The sequence below is a fragment of the Pollicipes pollicipes genome, unplaced genomic scaffold, assembly GCF_011947565.3.
Source record: "Pollicipes pollicipes isolate AB1234 unplaced genomic scaffold, Ppol_2.1 Scaffold_6052;HRSCAF=7182_pilon_pilon_pilon, whole genome shotgun sequence".
Lineage (NCBI taxonomy): Eukaryota > Metazoa > Arthropoda > Thecostraca > Pollicipedomorpha > Pollicipedidae > Pollicipes > Pollicipes pollicipes.
The window spans coordinates 24911322-24921783 of record NW_023596805.1 but is presented as its reverse complement, the minus strand read 5'-3'; the positions used below and the strand labels follow the sequence as shown (position 1 = coordinate 24921783).

Genomic DNA, 10462 nt, shown 5'->3' with positions numbered 1-10462 from the left:
GAGCTCGGCGATAACAGAACGCATCACGCTGGTTTTTTAACTTTCTGTCAGGGGCCGCCTATGGTAAAATAAAGAAAATGTGGACCTCAGGCCGCGCTTCGTGGACCCTTTCACTCTGCCGTACGACCATCGAAGTATGAATTCACTCCCGCCGAGCTGGGCCTGTCGCGGCGTTCTACGCGCATGCGCCATTCGGTGTTGCCCGGCAGGCGGGAGCGGTCGTGGCCGAGTGGTTAAGGCGTCTGACTAGAAATCAGATTCCCTCTGGGAGCGTAGGTTCGAGTCCTACCGACCGCGTTCGTTTGGTGACTTTCGTCGACGGCGCGGTGCAGTTTTGTGGTGTTTTTTTTGTGTGCAGTGCCGCAGTGCACTTTATCTTTACTTCTCCTTGAGTTGGAATCGCATGATGATCACCCCCGAAAAACAAAAATGGAACAAAACTCACCTAACATAAGCGCGCGTTTTTCTTACCTCATTGTGGACGGAATCATACTGGACCCCTGATCGTTCGGAGAATCTACAAAGCGATTGTATTCGGATGGCACTAATCAAACTGCGTAGAATCAAACCCTCGGTACCGCGTGCGTGCTGGACTACTCAATTTTAAAATTGGCAGCCGAAACATTGCCCCCGTTTTAAGCTAGTAGGCAAATATTCTTGGCTCAGGGCATGTGTATACAGACAGTACGCGTGTCAACATCACCGTCCAGTCCGTACCAATCTGTGGGCGTTTTATAGCCGGTTATCGAGCTAGACGAAGGCATGATTTTTCCGCATCACAATTCCCTTACACACACACCTGGCACTCGTATTCTCCTTGCCTCCCCCCCCCCCCCCCCCCCTCTCCAGTTGGGAACACCTGAGTCAGTGTAAAGTAGGGCTGTGTTGTATTGTTAGGGGCCTATGGCCTGGGCTGTGCGCAGGGAGCTCGAGGCCGTACGCAGCTGCGGTTCAGTAGCCTTCGCGTGTCATCCACTGACTGTGCAGCGGTCCTTTCAGACAAAGGAACTTCAGATCTTACCAAAGAAGTAGGGCTGTGTGTTTCCAAAGTGTTTCCTGCATGCATCAGTGGATTGCACGTGTCCAACAAGGATAAATATATTCTCCGCGGTAGGACGAGGATTGTGGCAGTCATGTCCGCAATGGAACAGCACTCTTGCTTCTTTATGCCACGCCCACCACAGCGGTGGTGGGCGTGGCATTCCACGCGCATGCGCCATGGCGCCTTCCGCGGGGAGATGCAGAAGCGGTCGTGGCCGAGTGGTTAAGGCGTCTGACTAGAAATCAGATTCCCTCTGGGAGCGTAGGTTCGAGTCCTACCGACCCGCGTTCATATTGGTGAAATTTGGCGTTGTGTTGGTGTCCATCACGCTGTAGCTGGTGTTGCATCGATATGGTACCATGGCCACCACCAAACCTGGCCGACGCAGGCGGGATGTGGAAAATATTCCCATTGCGGTCAGGGAGGGCAGGAAGGATGAGATGAATTGATGCTTCAGAATTTTTTATGCCACGCCCACCACCGACGAATGAGACACGCCCAAGCGTGTCTCATTCGTCGTCTCCACATCCGTTATGCTTTCATCGTTGCCCGTGCGCTGCCCCTTGGCACTGATCCGTCACGTCCTGCCCTGCCCACCCGATCCGTTTTGCCGGAGGCGCAGACATGCTAGGTTGACCGCCATCCGGCTCGATGCTGATTGGTCCATTCTGAGCGAGGGTCGATTCTGGTAGGTTGGTCGATTCCGCTCGATCAACAGCCCAAGGTATGTGCATTGACGTGGAAAATGTCGGTGTCCTCGGCACGTGAATAGCTGAACTTTGCCACCTTGAATCCTGGATGGTGACACGTTGTCACTCAGCTGTTTCATGCGACATCAGTGCACTACTGCAGATTATTATGCTTAAAGCAATGGGCCTTCACTTTACTTGGTAGCTCTCGGTAAACGACAATACGACCCCTGTCCCTGCGACTGCCACGCAATGGGGGAGCTCTCGACAACCAAGTCACGACCGGCGCCTTCGAGACAGCCCTCCCTCTGACCCCTCACCCTGACCCCTCCCCTGACCCCTTCCCCTGACCACTCCACTTACCCTTCCCTGACCCCTCCTCCTGATCCCTCCCTATGGCCCTTCCCCTCAACCCTCCCTATGATCCCTCTCCTGACCCCTCCCCACCTGACCCCTCCCCTGACCCCTCCCCTGGGCCGCCTCCCCATGACCCCTCCCCTGACCCCTCCCCCTGACCACTCCACTTACCCTTCCCTGACTCCTCCTCCTGACCCCTCCCTATGACCCTTCCCCTCATCCCTCCCTACGACCCCTCCCTTGACCCCTCTTCATGACCCCTCCCCTGACCCCCCTGACCCGCCTCCCGTCACCGCAGGCCCGGGACAGAGGTGCACCGGCTGTGCTGCCGCGCCGTGTTCGCCGTGCTGGACGCGGCCGTTGGCTGGCGGACGGCTCGCCTGAGCGAGTGCGGCTCCAGTCTGCGGCTGCTGGAGACGCTGCGCACCGACGACCGGGCCTTCGGCGCCGTCACCGCCTTCGTGGACCAGGTAGGCGGCGCCTGACGCCCGCAGGCCGCCCGCACACCGCACAGGCGCAGCGCCGCGGGGCCGCCTGGCAAGGCGGGGCGATCCCGGCCGTGCGAATAACGAGCCGTCGTGGTGTAGTGGCCAGCGCATATGCAGCGGTGCTCAATGTTGGCGTGAGCATGGTGCAATGTCGTGCTAAGCGACGAGCGAAATCTGGGGCGACGACTGGCAACCGACGTCGTGAGTTCGTGGCGGCAGGTCGTCAGCGGGTGTTATGGACTGTAATGACGCTGGCTGGAGAGCGCGGCCGCGGCGATCGTGGCTTATCACGATAAGGCTGGGCAATGACTCTAGCATGGGGTTATGGCGAAGTTCGGGCAACGCTGCCGGCGCCTGCACGTGAATTGAGAACGGTCTCGTGGATGGAGTGGCACGCCGTATGCACCTGGGTGGTGCGGCAGGAGCGGTCGTGGCCGAGTGGTTAAGGCGTCTGACTAGAAATCAGATTCCCTCTGGGAGCGTAGGTTCGAGTCCTACCGACCGCGTTCATATTGCTGCATTTGTTGGGATGGGAGGGCATTAGTAGAGTCAATTCGCTCGGGTTTTGTCCTACGTAGTTGCCCCCCCCCCCCCCGCGGTCCTGGATGTAACGGCGGTCAGTCAAGTTGTATCGTTGCTATGGAAACGTCCATAAATATACACCCATTTCACCGAGACGATTTCTGACCCGCCCATCGCATGGGAAAACTTAGACATATAGCGGTTTCGTAATTTTGTAAAATATCAGGAATATACACAGGCTTTTGGTAAAAACCGTCGAACCTTTCCATGTTTGCGTTCGTTTATGCACGCATGCTAGGATGGGGGCTACTGATATATGCGCGCATGCGCCGGCGTGAATCAATCCACCGGCTCACTTTCCTCGTGGCAGAAAACCCGAAGCCCTGTATCGTGACGTTTTGTGGTCTTCTTTCTAGTGCTGTGCGAAGCATTAGCATGTGCCACTGCCGCAAATGGCAGCATTCCTTCCGCCCGCAGCGTCGTTGCTGACCTTTTTGCGCCGTTTTGGACACTTTTGGGCCCCTTTGGACACTTTTGGGCCATTTTGGACACTTTTAGGCCCTTTTGGACATCTTTGGACCCTATTGCGCGATGCGCTATGTAGTTCGAGGCGTATTTGGTAGTGTTTGTTGACTCGGTATTGCCATGACCTAGCTTGACGTTCGTCTTGCGCAAATGACAAGAATTCCGAGGTTAAACCGAGCACGAGGCTAGCGCGCTGACCGCCGGCTGATAGATGCTCTTTATCCGTTATGTTTTTGCATCGCCCCGGCATACGAACTATATACACTGCCGTTGGTCATTCACATAACTCCGCTGTGTTGAAACAGGTGTCCGCGCGTCACCATTTGTACTTCTGACACCACCCAGAGCGCTTGGAACACCGCGTGTTAGTTAGGGCTCGGACACCGCTCAACTTTCTACTTGGCAGGCCCTTAAAGGGTTATTGGCACGCGATTTTGTCGGCCGTTCTGAAGCATGTGATGTCAATCGACTGTTTTGGGCACCGTGAACAAGTGAACCGGCTTAAGCTGCCAAATCTGCTTGCCAAGGAACAGCATCAAGAGAAGCATATGCTCCATAGCTCGTGATGCAGGTTTGTCTCGTGTTGCGTGGTGCTTCCCAAGCGGCGGTCAAATGGTATGGTACGGGCGGTCGTGGCCGAGTGGTTAAGGCGTCTGACTTGAAATCAGATTCCCTCTGGGAGCGCAGGTTCGAGTCCTGCCGACCGCGTCCATATTGATGCCCTCCGGGGGTGACGCGAGAGCATTTGTGAAATGCGGGTCACGCCAGGTTTTGAGAATGAGCACGCCTGCTCGGGCATGACGGCTGTCAACCCGACTATGCACACAGTGTCACCGATATGGATGTCTGCCCGTTGAAATAGTTGTGTGGGCCTGCGCCAACCATTTTGTTATTTCGTTAATATTTCAGGACAATGTAGATGTGAAGGTTTTAATCAATATTTAGAAATATCATTTTTGAAATGTGCACAAGATCTTTGACATGATTGCAGACATCGTATTAATAATACGTTTGATCAACTGCATGGCAGTGATTATATTTTAAGCATCCAAAACAAGCCAAAATGTGCAACGAGGTTTTGGTATCAAGCCGTTTACGGGTAGTGACAACCCGTCTGTATTTGACAGTTTTTATCTGCAATTCGTTGTTACTCTTTTCGTTTTTTTTTTATTTTTTTTACTTCTGAGCTGCCTTAACCACCGGGGTGACTTCCCATGCTTTCCTGGCTGTGAAGTATGTCACCCATCTTATCTTGTGCACCTGTAAGTGCACCTATATACGTCAGAACACGGCGGTTTACTTTAGGCCTAGAAACCTTCTCTATATACTTGACAACGTGCTGTAACTCGTTTGTGCTGCATTTGGCTTCGTCGGTCATTGGGAAGCCGGTGACGCCCCTTGCTTACATCTGACACCTGGAGCAGATGAACCTGCTGAAATTTCTGGCCCTGATTGCATGGGCACGAACGTGTGCTGTCAATATCATGAGTTATCACGACAAATAATTTTGTTTTGTTTTCGTATTGCATGAAGATTTCCAAGAACGTCCGCAAAGGTCATCTTGGGGCGGTCGTGGCCGAGTGGTTAAGGCGTCTGACTTGAAATCAGATTCCCGCTGGGAGCGTAGGTTCGAGTCCTGCCGACCGCGTCACATTGTTTCCTTTATTGGGGATGGTAGGGCATTGGTAGAATTAGACATTTCGGGACTTTCCTGGGTGGTTGCCCGACGTACCTGATGTATCAGTATCAGTTGCAGGACATTGGGAACCATCCACATAGTGGGCTTTACGGTTTGAGGCCATACGGATGAAGCATGAAAAGACACGCACAGAAGGTATACAATAAAATGATACGAACAATGGTCAAAGAGATAAAACGGAGCTATCTATGGTAAATTGGTCAGTTGGTCAACTGGTAAATCTATGATGGGAGCTATCAATGGTAACGGATCACATCAGTGGTCAGTGATAAAAGTCACATCGTGTATAGCGGTCTTCAACGCGCTCAGTGTTATGGCATGACGGAGGTACGATGGCAGGCGGTCGCAGGCAGCTGGAGCTCGATAGGAAAACGCCCTCTGTGTAACGGTCGGTAGGCGTCCGCGTAGGTGCGGACAACCTCTGTACGAGACGCGCGTTTGTCGGGTCAACACAGTGCGCGTGGGACAAAAAGCACGCGGATGTCGTGATGCGCACCTACCTCCTTCAGCGCCGAAAACACTTCGATGACATAGTGGTGCTCCACTGTGGCCTCGCTCCTCGGTCATCGAAGAGAATTTAGAGCCGGAGATATATGATGATGGTTTTGGAGCCGTTAATCACCCTTGCAGCAAAGTTAGTACGTAATATGAGGGAATACGTAGGCATGGACGGTGATTTTGAAAAGATCTGAGTTAAATGAATGACGGAATTTGTGCAGAGAAACGAGGATGCCATTGCATTTTTTTCACGACGCTCGAGACATGGGCACCCCATGACAGACCGGAGTCAACTGTGACGCCGATAATTGATGTTACTTGCGCATGCGCAGGCGTGTTCAGTGGAACCATTTACTTTAAAGTGCACGTCAGCTGACTAGAAGATTGTGACTAGAAGATTGTGCTTGGATCCAGCAAGCATAAAAGCAGTTTTTGTTTCGTTCAATTGGAGAGAGCTGTCATTGAAACAGTTCTGAAGCTCACGCATGGTAAATTCAAGTCTGGTTTTGAGGTCTGCAGGGGCGACCTGGACCTGGTTAAGGTCGACCTGGTCCGTCAGGGGGCACGCAGTCCACGTGCATGGTGTCGCCGGCGCAGGAGATGAAGCGGCCATGAGTCAAGTATCCACACAGATAAACAAACTGAACAAAATTGCACCCATGATCGAGCCCTGGGGTACGTCGCATGACAGGAGGACGTCGTGGCTCTTAAACCATTTCACTTAGAGCCATACCATTACAGCCATTACAGCCATACCATGACAGCTTAGTGAGGAGGACATCATGGTCGTCGCTGTCGAACACCTCTGAAAAATCGATCGTCGCGACCGACGATACAAGCTGTCGTCGGTGTTTGCAACCAGGCGTTCGACTGCGGCGAGCATGGCATCTTCGCTTGAGTGGCGCGGCCTATGCTGTCAGATGTATAGGCATACTGGGATGGATGCAGCAGCACTGTCGTGTTTAAATACTCCTCTAGCTGGGTGCTTTAGCTTTTCTTAGATCTTAGAGAGCACACTGAGAAGAGATATGGGCTTTTTATTGGACGGTATTGAACGGTCACCTAACTTCCGGAATTGGTACAACACATGCCGCCCTCCAGCTTTCTGGTAAAATTTTACTCACGAGAGACAAGTTGACGAGTTTTTAAAAATGAGGGCCGACGACTGAAAAATATTCCCGCACAGCCTGGAGTGGGACCTCTCCAGGCCTACCGCCTAGGACGTGCTCATACGCAGAATACATCGTGACAGCTCTGTTCGCGTCGCAGGTCGGTGAGGTAGCCAGCCCAGTTGCGCCACGGAGTTGTCCTCAAAGGGGATGCCTGTCCCTTCAGAGTAGTCTGGTGTATCTGCCTGCCCTGAGAAGCTGGCCACCGCTTCGAATGTGGCGTGGGTCAGTCGAGTCACGTATGGAAATTCTGCTAAAGTTACGTAATTTTAAAATTCTCCGTAAGTGTCCCGTAAGAACAGTTGGCCCACCTACCCTGTAAGAAAACTTAGACATCACGCCTCCGTCACTTTGTAAAACATCAAAAGAAATTCATATTTTTGTAAGCAAACCGCTGCATTGTTTCCATATATGCTTTATGTTTGAGCTTGTGTGCATATGAGTTGTTGCATATGTTAGCTCTGTAATATCATGACCAGTGGACGTTTGGATGAAGTTCAAATGAAACAAAAAACCCTGGGTTAAAAGGAGAACAAGGCGTTGACCAGTGTTTGATAGATGCACCACTTAATTCATGTGCACACGCGTGCATATACATGCATTTGTTTAATTCCATAACGATCCCCAAGTGGCTGCTAAGCTGGCCGTCGACGGTATTGCTCAGGCGGTCGTGGCCGAGTGGTTAAGGCGTCTGACTAGAAATCAGATTCCCTCTGGGAGCGTAGGTTCGAGTCCTACCGACCGCGTCTGCTTTTGGGACTTTTTCTTGGGAGTGGGAGGGTTTGGTGGAATGAAGACGGCCGCTGGCGTTCCCGACACGGGCGTTTGGGCTGCTGCTGAGGCTCAGCACGCGCGAAAATGGGAATAAAACTGCTTTGTTATCTGCAAAATATTGGAAGGAGGGAGAGTGCCAATGAAGATCGGCGAGTTGACCGTCATAGAAGTCGTCATAAGTCAATTCGTAGTCAAGCTACAGTATCCTGTGTGACAGGTGTAGGCTTGCCATGTTAAAGAACACAAATCTGGGAAGGACAAAGGATGTGCAAGTTCGGACCGGCACCATATTTCTGATAAGGTCCCAGGAAACTGGTACGAAAGCCTTCCAATCGTGCACCTTAAGTTAGCCAACTGTAGCACAGCTTAGCGTTAGCTTAGCTTAACGTAAGTGTACCAGCACGGGACTTTTGAGGAAACCATTGGTATCATTGAAGAAGCATCATTGCCAGGCTCAACGTTCTTTAAACATGATGTTTGAATGCACTATCCTTCACGTCGTTATGGAATAGTTGGAAGTCCTTAGACATGTGAGCCATGTGTGAGAGTGTGAGCCAGACATTTGAGACATTAGACATGTAGACACATGACATGTGGTGATGCGTCTCAATAAGCAGCTTGAGTGGGTGAAGGGAATCGTTTCGCAAGGCCAGCTATGGACTTCGGTCTAATCCCTCTTCTGTGTCAGTGGATAGCTTACTAGAGCCGGAGATTGGGATTTGCAGGTTCTCTGATAGATTCGAAAGGTTTGAATCGTCGCAATCTTTGATGAGCCCCCATCAAATATAGATACAGGTTCGTGCGCCAAGTTAGATACGAATAAAAGTGCAACCAATCTTGATGAACGATTCTTAGCTAGCGTTAATCGGTGAGGTGTATTTGTATGGGTTCGCTCACTGGAGGCGATGGTCCACACCAAAAGTACTGGGAACGCTATGCGATAGTACCTAGTTGCCAGTAGGGCAAAACTGCATCGGCCGGGAATCGAACCCGGGCCGCCCGCGTGGCAGGCGAGCATTCTACCACTGAACCACCGATGCCTGGGCGTCCGGGCGGTTAAACCTGTATAGATCAGGCGTAGTAGTCTCATGAGCTCGGGAGATTGATTTCTGAGTTCTCATAAGCAAGAAAGCTGTAAGTTGTTAAATGCATTTGCGAGGAATATTTTGCATAGTGAAAGATAGTACAAATAGCGCTTTTTTCGTAGCATAACCGGGAGAATGGATAGGTTGATGTATTTATATTTCGGCTGCACGTTCGTATCGAAACGAACATCGGTAGACCGACCAAAAACTACTGATGTTCGTTTCGGTAAAGGCATGCGACCGAAATCTCCATATATCTATCTGTCCATTCTCCTGGCTGTTCCGCGAGGATTAAGGCTATAAAAACGGTCTGATCTATAAGCGAGAAAGACCTTTGGCAGAAGCTAACTAATAACCCAAGCTCACACACCATAACACCAGATACAGGCTGCCGAACATTACCTGCGCCTGAAGAATATCGCTGGTATTTAGGCTCTCACGTCCCAACGCCTTATACGAGGTGCTGGTAAAGGACGGCCGGTGGATCTAGAAATCGCAAGCCACAGGACATGAGCGCTTCGACAATCGGACATTTATTGGCCTTCATGGCCTCCTGGCCTGTGAAATGGCGGGATTTGAATGACGTTCTTATGGTGCCATGAATGCCAAGGTAACCTCGAAGCACCCCCGATATACCTTTCCCCATTTTCGCGGGCGTGTAGCTTAGAAACTACAGGGGCTGAGGTCTTAAGAAGGACAGGATTGCGAACAGCACCGAAGGGGCTTCAAGATGGCTATTTCATTTCAAAACCTCATATACATGTGTAACTCTGCCTTTAAACCGGGCATGAATGCGAACAGTGGCGCAGTTTCGCTAAAGGTGTTGCGGGGTTGGGGTAGGGGATGGGGGTGGCTGAACAGTTCCAAATACGCTAACAGATGGTTTTCTCCGCGGAACTGCTGACTCAGAGTTGAGGGCCTCTCCACCCCCCCCCCCCCCTTTCCAGCTGAATAGGAAAGTACACCCCGAATGCTACGCTTGGTCTCGTCTACATGAAGTTTTGCAAGATATTAGGTGCTAAGTTTTTTTCCGCGTGCACTATCCTTTCCGTCCATTAACACATGTATGACAAATCCTAGTCCCAGCTAGACGCATTAGGATCTCTAGCGCTGGCTGTACTAGCAGTGACCTTGATCCAGGACCACCAGTCCACGCTGCCTGAGGGCCGTGCCGGTTGCTCAGGCGTGCGGCGGCATTGACCTGTTTGCACAGCTCATTGACAAAGGGAGCATCATATACATAGGTATACATAATGTTTGCTTTGCCATCCAACAACGTCGTCGCGAATCTGATGAAACGTGTAATCGAGAACGTACGCCACAAGCAGCAAGCAAGCCAGCCCTCATTCGGTGTTCTGGCAATCCGTTCTTAAAAAAGAGCGACTATTGGAGTAGCATTGTGCTCCTATGATTGTGGGTCACAAGATACCTGCACTGTTTTCCGCCTTTGTGATATAAGAACCGCTTCCTTAGTAGCCATGGGGGTTTGTCGTATTGTGATGGGGACGATTTTATCGGTCATGGGTGCAATGTAGAGTTGTGGACATAACGTGCACTATTGTGCCACAAAAAGTGTCGAGAAAGGAAATCGACACTTTTGCGCGGTGTTTTTGT

At 51.4% G+C, this 10462-nt stretch overlaps 6 non-coding genes across 6 annotated transcripts; all 6 read left to right on the top strand.

Moving 5' to 3' along the window:
* The first annotated feature begins 215 nt into the window (after positions 1 to 215).
* Positions 216 to 297, top strand: TRNAS-AGA (transfer RNA serine (anticodon AGA)). The gene has a single exon. It is a non-coding gene; the product is annotated as a tRNA-Ser (tRNA).
* A 949-nt stretch (positions 298 to 1246) lies between these two features.
* On the top strand, positions 1247 to 1329 carry TRNAS-AGA (transfer RNA serine (anticodon AGA)). Its single transcript has one exon. It is a non-coding gene; the product is annotated as a tRNA-Ser (tRNA).
* Positions 1330 to 3000: 1671 nt separating this feature from the next.
* Positions 3001 to 3082, top strand: TRNAS-AGA (transfer RNA serine (anticodon AGA)). Its single transcript has one exon. It is a non-coding gene; the product is annotated as a tRNA-Ser (tRNA).
* A 1167-nt stretch (positions 3083 to 4249) lies between these two features.
* TRNAS-UGA (transfer RNA serine (anticodon UGA)) lies at positions 4250 to 4331 on the top strand. The gene has a single exon. It is a non-coding gene; the product is annotated as a tRNA-Ser (tRNA).
* Positions 4332 to 5189: 858 nt separating this feature from the next.
* TRNAS-UGA (transfer RNA serine (anticodon UGA)) lies at positions 5190 to 5271 on the top strand. The gene has a single exon. It is a non-coding gene; the product is annotated as a tRNA-Ser (tRNA).
* Positions 5272 to 7653: 2382 nt separating this feature from the next.
* On the top strand, positions 7654 to 7735 carry TRNAS-AGA (transfer RNA serine (anticodon AGA)). The gene has a single exon. It is a non-coding gene; the product is annotated as a tRNA-Ser (tRNA).
* The last annotated feature ends 2727 nt before the right edge of the window (positions 7736 to 10462 follow it).